Source organism: Aegilops tauschii, chromosome 2 (genome assembly GCF_002575655.3).
Source record: "Aegilops tauschii subsp. strangulata cultivar AL8/78 chromosome 2, Aet v6.0, whole genome shotgun sequence".
Classification (NCBI taxonomy): domain Eukaryota; kingdom Viridiplantae; phylum Streptophyta; class Magnoliopsida; order Poales; family Poaceae; genus Aegilops; species Aegilops tauschii.
Window position 1 is genome coordinate 349145755 of NC_053036.3, and position 10133 is coordinate 349155887.

The 10133-nt window shown below is 46.0% G+C and overlaps 1 long non-coding RNA gene across 1 annotated transcript; it reads left to right on the forward strand.

Moving 5' to 3' along the window:
* Positions 1-401: 401 nt before the first annotated feature.
* Positions 402-4139, forward strand: LOC141041678 (uncharacterized). The gene is made up of 2 exons (XR_012202691.1): positions 402-816; positions 2409-4139. It is a non-coding gene; the product is annotated as an uncharacterized lncRNA (long non-coding RNA).
* Positions 4140-10133: the final 5994 nt, after the last annotated feature.

Here is a 10133-nt window from a genome sequence, read left to right on the forward strand (position 1 = left end):
ACTAAAATGTTCTAAATGTGACAAATAAATTCATGAGTAATAATGTTGGAGAGACCAACATTTCTTATAATATTTAAATGCACTAAAACAACCAAAACAGAGGGCAAAGTAATTAATTTAATGCCTTTTATAAAGTTATAATAATATAACTAATCTAGTAGTGTGCCAAAATAATCGTGGCAGTGGACTAATTAGTAATACTAATTTAGGTGCTCATTTGGTATTTTATAAAACTAAAATAAAAGAAACTTCAAATGAAAACAGTAAAGAAATAAAAGAGTAAAAACAGAAAACAAAACAATACAAAAGAAAAAGAAAAAGGGAAAGCCCCCTGCTTCCCCTGGGCCTTAGACCGACAAGGCGCAGGCCCAGCCCACCAGCGCCTTTGTCTCCCTCTCCTGTTCATCCATGGGGCTGGCAGTGCCTGCACGCCGTCCACGCCACCGATCATCACCGTGTTAAGCATCCACTGCCTCCCCGCGACGGATAAGTACCCCAACAACACCCAGGGCGAACCCTAGCGACCCCCAATTTCCTCCTCTCCCTTTGGCCTCGCCCCCTCCAGATCCGCCAGCGCCCGACGCCGTCGCCATGGGCGCCGTCACCCGCGCACCCCATGGCCTCGCCATCGCCTAGGAGCACGCCCACGAGCTCCTATGTGCTCTGCTCTGCCTTCCCCGACCCCGGCCTCAAGCTCACCGCCTCTGCATCACCCTCTCCGCCGGCTTCTTCCTCCTCAGACGCCGACGACTTCGTCCTTGAATTCGACTCTGACAACCCGTCCTCGCGCTCACTTTGCTCATCTGCAGGCGCACTGTGAGCATATCTTCCTCTCCCCTCTCTTCTACCTCGTGCTCGCCCCATAGACGCCGTCTACATCGGAGTTGAAGTTCGCCGGTGCCCCGCCTCCCCTGCCGCCCCGACCACACCCATCTACGCATGTCGCGCAGCCCCGTGCCTGCTGCTGCCAACGTGCCCTCGCGGCTGCTCGCCCGCCGGCGCCAGTCCGCTCACGCCATGGCCGCCTTCGACCTATGTGCTCCCCTGCATCCCGCACACAGCCTGGCCGCACACCTATAGCCACCCGTTCGACCGCGTGCGGCAGCCCTGCTGCACGCGCCTGTAGCCGTCGCTGCCGTGGCCCCTATTGCTCCTGCCGCTGTTGTTTGACACTGAATCCTACTGCTTCCTTCTTCAGTTAAGCTAGGTGTTGATTTATTCAGTTTCATCAGTATAAGCATGCACCACCAGGAGTGTGTTCTCGTACATGCACAGTCTTTGTTTTGTGCATGTAGTAGCTAGTACCGCGGTCTTCGCTCGTGTGGGATAGTGTGGCCATTAGCTCAAACATGGATGGTAGACTAGGAAGAATCTCTTGTTGTAACGACATGGCGCTGCGGTTAGTAGCACGCAACACAAAATACTCTCTCACAGTTCTTCAGTTACAGAGGGGCGAGAGAGTGCGAGGACACCGGCAGCAACTACAGTTGTGCCTCTGCCGCTCGCGCCGTGCCTACCGCCGGTCGCCCGCTGCCGCCCCCCTGCGTTGCTTGGCCGCGCTTGTCGCGAGCTCCTAGCCGTGCCTACCAGCGCGTGCTGCGTCGCCACGCGCGCTCGGGCCGTGCCCGGTGCGTAGCTGCTGTTGCTACCCACTCGCTTCTGCTCTGCTGCTCAAGCTGCTGGTGCTCTGCTGTTTCTGCTGCCGCGGCGGCTCCCGCTGACTGCTTCTTGCTGCTACTACTATGACCGGCCGACCCTTGTTTGATTATTTGGCCTAACCAAATAGTAGCACTAAACCCTCCCAACACTAACAGGTTATGACTAATGGGCCCATTTAGATAAGCTAACTAGATAAAATCCCTGTTAAAATATATCCTATGACATGTGGGCCCCTCTGACCCTGTTGACTGGTCAACATTGACCCAGTCAACGCTGACTGTACCGCCGACTCAGCCACACAGGCCCCATCTGCCAGCCTCAAACACATATGTCTGTGTACACTTTCTATGTACATAGCAATCTGCATTTAATACTTTTTGAATTAAATAAATCCAGTAATTTCAGAATATTGCTAAAACCTTGTAAAATCATATAAAATAAACCGTAGCTCAGATGAATATAATATATATATGAAAGTTGCTCAGAACGACGAGACGAATCCGGATACGTAGCCCGTCCATCCACCACACATCCCTAGCATAGCGAACACGCAACTTTCCTCCTCCGTTTCGTCTGTCCGAATATGCCAAACACCGGGAATACTTTCCTGGATGTTTTCCCCCTTCGCCGGTATTACCTATCCCTATGTTAGGTCACCCCTAGCACAACGTAGTGCCGCGTCTTGCTTGTGTTACATTTGATTGCTATGCTATTTATTGTGTTCCCCCTCTGTTAATTCTTTCTGGTAGACTCCGAGACCGCTGCCGATGTCCGTGTGTACGACTACATCACCGACGACCCTTCTTCCTGTGCAACAGAGCTTCCAGGAAAGCCCCCCCCCCCTTGATCACCAGATATCGCCTATTCCTTCTCTATACTGCTTGCATTAGAGTGGTGTAGCATGTTACTGCTTTCGGTTAATCCTATTATGATGCATAGCCTGTCATTGTTGCTACAGTTGTTACCTTTACCTGCTATCCTACTGCTTAGTATAGGATGCTAGTGTTCCATCAGTGGCCCTACTCTCTTGTCCGTCTGCCATGCTATACTACCGGGCCGTGATCCCTTCGGGAGGTGATCACGGGCATATGCTATATACTTGATACTGTTACATTACTTATGATACTCTTCTGAAATGGGGGCTGAAGGGGCAGGTGGCTCCATCCCGGTAGAGGTGGGCCTGGGTTCCCGATGGCCCCCGGCTGTTACTTTGTGGCGGAGCAACAGGGCAGGTTGAGACCACCTAGGAGAGAGGTGGGCCTGGCCCTGGTCGGCATTCGCAGATACTTAACACGCTTAACGAGATCTTGATATTTGATCTGAGTCTGGCCACTAGCCTGTACGCACTAACCAGCTACGCGGGAACAGTTATGGGCACTCGGCGTCGTGGTATTAGCCGAAGCCTTCGTGACGTCAGCGACTGAGCGGCGCGGGCCGGATTGGACTGGAACGCCTGCTAGGCTAGGTCTGCTTCCGGCCGCCCGCGCAACATGCAGGTGTGCAATGGGCTATGGGCCCAGACCCCTGCGCCATAGGATTTAGACCGGCGTGCTGACCTCTCTGTTGTGCCTAGGTGGGGCTGCGATGTGTTGATCTTCCGAGGCCGGGCATGACCCAGGAAAGTGTGTCCGGCCAAATGGGATCGAGCGTGTTGGGTTATGTGGTGCACCCCTGCAGGGAAGTTTATCTATTCGAATAGCCGTGTCCCTTGGTAAAAGGACGGCCCGGAGTTGTACCTTGACCTTATGACAACTAGAACCGAATACTTAATAAAACACACCCTTCCAAGTGCCAGATATAACCCGATGATCGCTCTCTAACAGGGCGACGAGGAGGGGATCGCCGGGTAGGTTTATGCTATACGATGCTACTTGGTGAACTTACCATCTACTCTCTCCTACATGCTGCAAGATGGAGGTGGCCAGAAGCATAGTCTTCGACAGGATTAGCTATCCCCCTCTTATTCTAGCATTCTGTAATTCAGTCCATCGATATGGCCCTTTACACATATACCCATGCATATGTAGTGTAGCTCCTTGCTTGCGAGTACTTTGGATGAGTACTCACGGTTGCTTTTCTCCCTCCTTGCTTGCGAGTACTTTGGATGAGTACTCACGGTTGATTTTCTCCCTCTTTTCCCCCTTCCCCCTTTCCCTTCTACCTGCTGGAGCCCAGGAGCCAGACGCCACCGTCGACGACGACTCCTACTACCCCGAAGGTGCCTACTACTACGTGCAGGCCACCGACGACCAGGAGTAGTTTAGGAGGATCCCAGGCAGGAGGCCTGCGCCTCTTTCGATCTGTATCCCAGTTTGTGCTAGCCATCTTATGGCAACTTGTTTAACTTATGCCTGTACTCAGATATTGTTGCTTCTGTTGACTCGTCTATGATCGAGCACTTGTATTCGAGCCCTCAAGGCCCCTGGCTTGTATTATGATGCTTGTATGACTTATTTTATTTTTAGAGTTGTGTTGTGATATCTTCCCGTGAGTCCCTGATCTTGATCGTACACGTTTGCCTGTATGATTAGTGTATGATTCAATCGGGGGCGTCACATAGGGACACAATGGACATGACTTACCCACTGACTATCAGCAACGTGATAGATTATACCTGTCTCCAGAAGCTTTAGTATTTCTTTTCTTACCACTTCTTTCATCTTAGGATTTAACCTTCGTTGGTGATCAACAACTGGTTTAGCGTCTTTCTCCAATTTTATTTTGTGCTGGCATAGAGTGGGACTAATGCCCTTAAGATCATCAAGAGTATATCCAATAGCAGCACAGTGCTTCTTTAGATTTTTCAATAATTTCTTTTCTTCATGCTCTGAAAGGTTAACACTAATAATAACAGGATATATCTTCTTTTCATCAAGATAGGCTTATTTAAGAGTATCAGGCAATGGTTTAAGCTCAAACACAGGATCACCCTTGAGTGGAGGAGGATCCCCTAGGATTTCAACAGGCAAGTTGTGTTTCAGAATAGGTCCCTGTTTAAAGAACACTTCATCTATTTCCCTTCTTTCATTCATAAACATATCATTTTCATGGTCTAGCAAATATTGTTCTAAAGGATCACTAGGAGGTACGACAATAGAAGCAAGACCAATAATTTCATCTTTGCTAGGCAATTCCTCTTCACGGTGTTGTCTACGAAGTTTAGAAAACTTAAACTCATGAGACATATCACCTAAACCAATAGTAACAACATCCTTTTCGTAGTCCATCTTAGCATTAACATTGTTTAAGATGGGTCTACCAAATATAATTGGACAAAAGCTATCTTGTGGAGAACCAAGAAAAAGAAAATCAACAGGATATTTAATTTTCCCACACAAGACTTCAACATCTCTAACAATCCCAATTGGTGAAATAGTATCTCTATTGGCAAGTTTAATTGTGACATCAATTTCTTCTAACTCAGTAGGTGCAATATCATGCATAATTTCTTTGTATAAGTCAATAGGTATTGCACTAGCACTGGCACCCATGTCACATAAGCCATGATAACAATGATCTCCTATTTTAACAGAAATAACAAGCATGCCTACCACAGGTCTATGTTTATCTTTAGCACAAGGTTTAGCAATTCTAGCAGTCTCATCACAAGAAATAAATAACATGCCCATCAATATTATCAGCCAAGAGATCTTTAACAATAGCAATATTAGGTTCAACTTTAACTTGCTCAGGAGGTGTATAAGTTCTAATATTGCTTTTACGAACCACAGTTGAAGCTTTAGCATGATCCTTTATTCTAACAGGGAAAGGTGGTTTCTCAACATAAGCAGTAGGAACAAAAGGATCATTATAAGTGATAGTCTTTTGTTCAACTTTAATAGGTGCAGCTACTTTTACTTCTATGGGAGGATGATATTTAAACCACTTCTCCTTAGGGAGATCAACATGAGTAGCTAAAGATTCACAAAAAGAAGCTACTATCTCAGAGTCAAGTCCATATTTAGTGCTAAATTTACGGAAAACATCGGTATCCATAAAAGATTTAACACAATCAAACTTAGGTGTCATACCTGACTCCTTACCTTCGTAGAGATCCCAATCTTCAGAGTTGCGTTTAATTCTTTCCAATAAATCCCATTTGAATTCAATAGTCTTCATCATAAAAGAGCCAACACAAGAAGTATCGAGCATGGTGCGATTGTTATCAGAAAGCCGAGCATAAAATTTTTAAATAATCATTTCTCTTGAGAGCTCATGATTGGGGCATGAATATAACATTGACTTAAGCCTCCCCCAAGCTTGAGCGATGCTTTCTCCTTCGCGAGGCCAAAAATTATATATATAATTGCGATCAAGATGAACAAGATGCATAGGATAAAACTTTTGATGAAATTCCAATTTCAACGTTTGTAGTTCCATGATCCCATATCATCACATAGCCTATACCATGTCAATGCATCTCCCTTCAAAGATAAAGTGAAGACCTTCTTCTTGATAACATCATCGGGCATACCTGTAAGCTTAAATACTCCACAAACTTCATCCACATATATTAGGTGCTCATCAGGATGTAATGTTCCATCTCCTGCAAAAGGATTAGCTAGCAGTTTTTCTATCATACCCGAAGGAATTTCAAAGTAGAAATTTTCATTTTTAGTAGGTTCAGTAGGCCGAGGAGCAACTCTTTGCTCTACTGGTCGGGGTGAAGATACCCCGAACAAGCCCCTCAGAGGAATACTTTCCATAGTAACAAGTGACAGTAAATTTCAGCACACTATATAAATTTTTCCTTACCAAATTCCACCTACCAAAGGCGCTTCACTCCCCGACAACGGCGCCAGAAAAGAGTCTTGATGACCCACAAGTATAGGGGATCTATCGTAGTCCTTTCGATAAGTAAGAGTGTCGAACCCAACGAGGAGCAGAAGGAAATGATAAGCGGTTTTCAGCAAGGTATTCTCTGCAAGAACTGAAATTATAGGTAACAGATAGTTTTGTGATAAGATAAATTGTAACGAGCAACAAGTAACAAACGTAAATAAAGTGCAGCAAGGTGGCCCAATCCTTTTTGTAGCAAAGGACAAGCCTGGACAAACTCTTATATAAAGAAAAGCGCTCCCGAGGACACATGGAAATTATCGTCAAGCTAGTTTTCATCACGTTCATATGATTTGCTTTCGGTACTTTGATAATTTGATATGTGGGTGGACCGGTGCTTGGGTGCTGTCCTTACTTGGACAAGCATCCCATTTATGATTAAATCCTATTGCAAGCATCCGCAACTACAAAAGAATTATTAAGTTAAACCTAACCATAGCATGAAACATATGGATCCAAATCAGCCCCTTACGAAGCAACGCATAAACTAGGGTTTAAGCTTCTGTCTCTCTAGCAACCCATCATCTACTTATTACTTCCCAATGCCTTCCTCTAGGCCCAAACAATGGTGAAGTGTCATGTAGTCGACGTTCACATAACACCACTAGAGGAGAGACAACATACATCTCATCAAAATATCGAACGAATACCTAATTCACATGACTACTAATAGCAAGACTTCTCCCATGTCCTCAGGAACAAACGTAACTACTCACAAAGCATATTCATGTTCATAATCAGAGGGGTATTAATATGCATAATGGATCTGAACATATGATCTTCCACCAAATAAACCAACTAGCATCAACTACAAGGAGTAATCAACACTACTAGCAACCTACATGTACCAATCCCAGACTTAGAGACAAGAATTGGATACAAGAGATGAACTAGGGTTTGAGAGGAGATGGTGCTGGTGAAGATGTTGATGGAGATTGGCCCCTCCCGATGAGAGGAGCGTTAGTGATGACGATGGCGATGATTTCCCCCTCCCGGAGGGAAGTGTCCCCAGCAGAACAGCTCTGCCGGAGCCCTAGATTGGTTCCGCCTCGTGGCGGCGGAGTCTCGTCCCGAAAGCTTGCTTATGATTTTTCTTCGGACGAAAGACTTCATATAGCAGAAGATGGGCACCGAAGGGCCAATAGGGGGCCCATGAGGCAGGGGGCGCGCCCAGGGGGGTAGGGCGTGCCCCCCACCCTTGTGGCCAGGATGTGGGCCCCCTCTGGTATTTCTTCCGCTCAGTATTTTTCATTATTTCCAAAAATAACTTCCGTGGAGTTTCATGACTTTTGGAGTTGTGTAGAATATGTCTCTAATATTTGCTCCTTTTCCAGCCCAGAATTCCAGCTGCCGGCATTCTCCCTCTTTATGTAAACCTTATAAAATAAGAGAGAATAGGCATACGTATTGTGACATAATGTGTAATAACAGCCCATAATGCAATAAATATCGATATAAAAGCATGATGCAAAATGGACGTATCACATATGAGTTTTCCCTTGAATTGCATATTCCAGGATCATAGCAGTTATAGCATAGAATATAAACTCTTTAATTATGAATAGGAAATATAATAATAAAAATATCATTGCCTCTAGGGCATATTTCCAACAATGGAAACCCTGAATAGTGGAGGGCGGACAGCGAGTACAATGGCGGCAGTGTTTGACGATTGTTATTTTTTTGCTTGTGATTTTACCATTACTAGATTTGAGCAATGTAATAGGGAAGCCAATAGGGTTACCCATGAACTTGCTAAGTTAGCTAGATTTTCTTCAACTTTTAATTGGTTTGAGGAGCCCTTGAGTGAAATTGTACCCCTCCTCATAAGCGATGTACTTGTTATTGCAAATAAATAAAGATTTGTGTTTTTTCAAAAAAAAATTGTTGCCACTAAAAAAAAGGTACCCATGTGTCTTTATCTAAAAAAGCTACCCATGTGTCTGATATGTGCCACAATCCTTTGATTACTTTTTTGATTTTCTACCAACTTATTACCTCAAAAGGCCAAAAATGGGCAAAAAAACAACCCAAAAGCCCGAAAATTTTGGACCATCCGTTTAGTGTATGTGTTGTGCTTGTGCCGGGGGTGAGGGTGGTCGCATGCCGACGCGGTACATCACTATTATAAATGGGCCTTCATGTGACATGTTGTGTCACGCCCGTTTACCGGGGGTCCTGCTAGTAGCTATAATCGCAGCCTAGGCCCCATAGTCGCCCCCTCTAGAGTCTTTCGACCGATATGCGGAGAGAAAAGTATAGGTACCCATAAGGCCTTGTACAACGTAGATGCCAGTCCACCGGTGCTAGTTGTGCCATGTCTCGGAAATTTCGTTGCTCCGCAACGTAGAGTGCTTGGTCTGGGGTGCTAGTCATGCCCTTGAAGGGAGCGATTATTGTTCCCAAGCACCGGCTGGCACCGAAAGCAAAAGTTTGCTTCTGCCTCCTTTCTAAGCACTCGTGTAATTCAGTCTCTAGAGAAAAAATAGGTTTTTTCTCAGGTAACTGTCTAAGCACTTGTCATTGTACATGGCCTAAAATATTATTTGGCTCAAGTTGGCAATGGTTAACCATTATCCGTGTGCCACTGGTAATTAATCTGTTAGGGACAGGGATATGTCAATTTTAATGTCCATGGAAGAGCTATTAAATGGGGATGGGAATCGGATGAGATTACCTATGACTTACACGTGGCCCCTAAGAATCAGTATACCCCACACACTCTTCCCGCCCCACTACACCTAAAATTTCAACCCCTCCAGCCCAACTGGCCCAAAAGGCCAAAGAGAAACCCTAACCTAACCTAGCCACTCGCTTACCCTCCTCTCTTTCAGTCTCTCTCGTTCACTTAACGCACACGCGACCGCCTCTGCTCCGAGTGCCACCACACAGGATGCAACCGATGCACCCTGGACAACTGCAGCCGACAACCTTTACCTTCACTCCTCTAGTCCAGCTGCTCCAACCGTCCATCTTCACTCCTCCAGTCGCTCCAGCCTCCACCACTCATCGCGACTCGCGATGTAGCCTTCACACGCCTCTAGCCGATTCCAACGACCAGGCCTCCATCTTCTCTCAGTCCACTCCCTCGGCATACATCGATGCCCCACGAGCTTTTGTTCATCTCTTTCTTACCACCTGACCAGTGTGTGGTGGAGGACGGGTTGGTCATGGGAGAGGAGGAGGAGGACCCCCCCAAACCGAAGCCTCTATCAAGTACATCCCCGTCCAGCACCGGCAAGCCTCCCGCGAGTCCAACCTCATCCATCACTGGCAAGAACTCAACGATTAGGTGAGAAAATCACTCAGATGTTGCACTGGTTTACTTCTTAGGTTTGTTTGTAGGAGTATAGGCAGATAGTTCATATCCTAGTTGGGCTTGTAGGAGAAATGTATGCTTTTTAATGCATAATCTTCTTAATTTTTAACATGTCCAGTAGCACGTCGAGTCCGCCAAAAGATAGTAGTGGCCAAGTTGTAGTTGCGCATTCGGGGATGGGGAGTGTACCTCAAACTGATCACATGGAAGGGGAACAAGCTGACTTCAACGAGTCTGTTGATTATCATGAGTTTGTAGATCCTATATACATTTTGAATGGAGAGGAAGATGGGCTGGAGGGGGTGAAGTGGGAGAA